The following is a 4630-nucleotide window of genomic DNA, read 5'->3' as shown; positions in this document are numbered from 1 at the left end:
TAGTGGCGTATGGCGTGAGTGTGTGGGTCTTGGCTGAGTGCCAAACTTTGTATAAATAGTCATCTGATTCAGTAATGGAACAGAGGCTGTGAGGGCTGGGCAAAGATGTAGCATTTGTGTCACCAAGGGAGAGAGCTCTCGGCAAAACTGGTGCTGGTTTCTTCCTTGGCGTGTGTGTGTGTGTGTGTAGAGTTTCACCCTGCGTGTGTGTCTTCTTGTCTGAGAGAAACGAAGAGATAGATAGAGAGAGAGAGAGAGAGTTGTGCGAGGCAGCTCGAGGTAGAAGAAGAAGCGGCGCTGCGATGGAGAGGCGGCGCCAACACCTTCAACCTCCTCGCTCGCTGACGTCTCCCTCCTCTCCTCTCTCTTGCGACGTTGTCGCCACCACAACGCCAGCTGGACTCCTCCCAGTACCAACATCCACCGCTGCCTCGCTATTCTACCCCGCCCGCCGCGGCGAAACCCTACCTAACTCTTTCTCCACGTCATTGATACCACCATCGTCAGCCTCCTTCCATGCCTCCCGCGCCCTTTTGTCACACATCCAAAGATATATGGATTAGATGATTGAAACTAAGCAGGAGCATCTCGTCGCATCTGTCACACACCGAGTTCCAATCATCGAGGTTTATGTGGTCTTGTGTGGTGAGCAGAGCGGTTGGATTGATTTCCTTGCCGTTGTTCTACGCCCTCCACTGCATGGGCGGGCAACAATGGCAATGCGTATGTAAGGCAAGGAAATGGATGCATCATGCATGTGTGTATGCATATTCACTTGCTTGCTCTTTCCTTGCTGTCATAGAATAGAGCAGCGGGAGAGGCTTTTTTACTGCCAATTCTTTCAAAACTTGCATATTTTGGAAACTTAAATATGGTTGCCTATTTATTTGATGTGATCTATCTTTTGTTTTTTCTCCTAAAGATATATATGTTTTGTTTGACACTTTGACTGACCAAAGCGAGTGTGCTTTTCGAAAAGGGGGGAACAAATAGAAGCACGTAAATCGGATCTGAGCCACCTACTATATATATTGCCACTAATGGAGGAAGAGAAGAAGAATTGTTGCCTCTAATGGCACGACGCACACGAACGGGTGCCCACCTCTTCCTTTTTTTTTTTGAATATTTCTTCTTTTTTGGGAGTGTCAAAGTGACATAAGTTATGTGATAATGCATGGAAAAATCATATAGAGGCATGTATGAACCAACTACACAAGCATGTCAGAGCTCATGCGGCGTGGAATTTAGGATCAATCATTCATTTTCATAGTTAATGGTTGATGCACACACAACTTTGGTGACATAGTTGGTAGTTGATGGTTGACTATCCTATGGGTGAACCTAACCCATTCGTAATTCCCTCTGTAAAGAAATATAAGAGCGTTTAGATCACAGTGATCTAAACGCTCTTATATTTCTTTACAGAGGGAGTACATATTATTTTTTGATAATAGATCAATGTTTGCGCTTGTGCTTCATTTTCATTAAATCAATCTTTGCTCATGGTATTATTCATATTCATCTGATTATTGGAGTTGGGAATTAGATTAGGGACAGTGGAAGAACTGCGGGCGGGATCATGTGCAGATGGCTTGGGGATATATGTTTGCCTTATATTTTTAGTTACTCTTATTTGCTTATGCATGTCCTTCTACGGATCAGTTTTGGATGTTTGACTTCTGGAAGTTCCCGGCTGCACATCCCAACCTCAACTGAAGTCTCACCATTGAGGATGTTCAGGTGCTTGTTGTTCTTCAATTACTGTTGCTCTTTAGATTCATGTCTTAGATATTCTTAGGACATAAATCTTATGGAGTTTAATGATCATTCATTTCAACAAATATATGTGATATTTCCGTGTAAAAGGCTACCTTCCAAAATTATGGTGATTTGATGTTTCTTTCAACATTATTTTGTTTATAATCTGAATCTGAAGCTAACTATACATCCTTAAATTGTTGCCAGTTAAGAAGTAGAAATTTAGTTAGTCCATGTTGGAACCCTAGCCTTGCCCTAGCTCACCTCTCTCTCTGTGTGTGTGCACCTCACTCTCCCGCTCTGGCAATAACCTAGAAGAAGGAGGAAGAAGAAGAACACGATGGACACGGCGAGAGTTTCTGGCGCACGAACGCCACCGCACGAACGGTATTTTACCCAAGCAACAAACTCGCCCACACATGTTACAACAATCACCGTGTCGATCTTATACCCGGGCCAACACTAGGCCATGACCCGCACATTAATTTACCCACTACTCCACCTGGTCTGGCCTGCTCCGCGTGCCCACGACGCGCTCCCGCTCGCGCTCGCCATGCTGAGCCCGCAATAGACCTGCACGATCACCTCGCCCAGATCGCCAACAGCATGGCCTACACACACACACGTACGGTGTCCACCCACACGGGCACCCCCGTGCACCACACGCACATGCACACACACAAACACCTACGTCGCAGACCCGACGCGCCCAACACGCACCCACACACACGCCCAACGCGTCTAACCCGTGGCCGCGGCTTATTTGGCCAACACTCACCCCCTAAGCTGCAACTCGAAGGATTCCAGGCTCGAGGTCGTCGCCGATCTCCACCAGGAGCGCGTGCTCCGCCGCCGGCGCCTTTCGCAGCTTGGGGCACTCGCACTTGAAATGGTCGCGCTCGCTGTAGCTGTAGCAACGTCCGCACCGCTAGCCTCCGCCGCCCAATGTGTCGTACTGCCCGCGCCATCATCGTTGTGGTCGAGGCCGCCTCCGCCATGCCGACACTGCCGAGCTGCCCACTGCGCCACAGTCAGCATGAGCTCCTCATCGTCGCGCCTACCCCCGTCCTGCCTGCGACGCCGGGTCCGTTCGTCGAATGCTTTGAGCCGCCCCAAAGCCTCCTCGTACGCCATCTCTTCTACATTGCAAAATTGTTCAATTCTAGCGAAGGCGGGGTAGAGGCGGTCCGGGAACGTGTCCAACATCTTCTTCACGAGCGCAGCGTAGTCGAGCACGGGCCCCAGACATGCATAGCGTGTCGTCATGGTGCCAAGCTTCCCGCGTAGGCTGTCCAAGTCATCGTCATCCGCCATCCGCAGCCGCTCGAACTCGCCGTGGAGCGACGCGAGCCGGGCCGCCCGCACCCGATCAGCGATGACGAAGTGCACCTTGAGGGAGTCCCATACCTCCTTCGCGGTGGGCTTCGTCGACACCGGCAGCAGCACTTCCGCCAACAGCACCCCGAGAAGCATTGCCCGCGCCGTCTTGCTCTTGTCGGCGTCGATCGTCGTGCCCTCCGTCGGAACGACCACCCCCACAGCTCCTAGGCACCAAGAAAAGCTTCCGCCTTGATCGCCTAGGAGGTGTAGTTCGTCGTGGTCAGTAGTGGGACCGGCAGTGAGAACGAGCCACCACCGCCATCGTGCGGTACGAGTGCCATGGCCGCCGGCGTTCACCTTCGAAACCGGGCTCTGATGCCAATTGTTGGAACCCTAGCCTTGCCCTAGCTCACCACTCTCTTTATCTGTGCACCTCACTCTCCCGCTCTAGCATGAACCGAGAAGAAGGGGGGGGGGGAAGAAGAACACGGTGGACACGGCGAGAGTTTCAGGAGCACGAACGCAACCGCAAGAACGGTATTTTTCCCAAGCAACAAACTCGTCCCACACATGTTACAACGATCACCGTGGCGATCTTATACCCGGGCCAGTGCTCGGCCACGACCCCGCTAGGTCCGGCCCGCTCCGCGCGCCCACGACGCACTCCCGCTCGCGCTCGCCATATTAAGCCCGCAACAGACCTGCGCGGTCACCCCGCCCAGGTCGCCAACATCATGGCCTAGGCACACACATGGGCACCCCGGGCACCACACGCACGCACACACGTGGACCTACACCGCGGACCCGACAGGCCGAGCGCGCACCCACACATGCGCCCGACGCGTCCGACCCATGATTGCGGCTTATTTGGCCAACAGTCCATCTACCGAGTATGGAACTCGGCAAACGCATGGCTGAGTTTATTTGGCTTTACCGAGTTCCCAAGAAACTCTACTCGGCAATTTTAATAGTGAAAACTATCACATGATCCGCCCTAATTGTACGGGCAAATAATATGTATGCATGGTCTATAATGAAATTTACAACAGAGATTCACTCGCTCATGATTCTACCTAACACGGTCTACTATGCGGGGAGGCGTTTTGGCTAAAAAAAATCTGAAATTTTTCATAGATGTTTGTGTTAGTGTCGCAAGCATGCTTGACAATTTTCATGCAAAACGGAGCAGCAGCGTTTCGTCATGTGTTGATTTTAATTAATGGATAATAACAATGCACATGCTTTCATGATGCAATCCATTTTAAGAACTAAAAAAAGGCATTCAAGTGTTATTATCATTTGTAATGCATTGCAGAATAAAGAGTTCAATGTTTGTGTACCACCTTCTTTATTTTGTGCATCAGGTGTATAGGGTCGAATTACATTTTTTTTATCAAAGTACATTGCAAGCGAATTAGATTCCAATTACTTTTTTATTTGTTATTGCCGATCTTTCTATGTATGTAAAATTTTATACATGCAACAAATACAAATTTTCAAATGCCCGTGGCAACGCACGGGCAGTCTACTAGTGTTTATATTTCTTGAGGCG

Source organism: Triticum aestivum, chromosome 6A, assembly GCF_018294505.1.
Source record: "Triticum aestivum cultivar Chinese Spring chromosome 6A, IWGSC CS RefSeq v2.1, whole genome shotgun sequence".
Classification (NCBI taxonomy): Eukaryota; Viridiplantae; Streptophyta; class Magnoliopsida; order Poales; family Poaceae; genus Triticum; species Triticum aestivum.
This window is presented reverse-complemented; position numbering follows the sequence as displayed.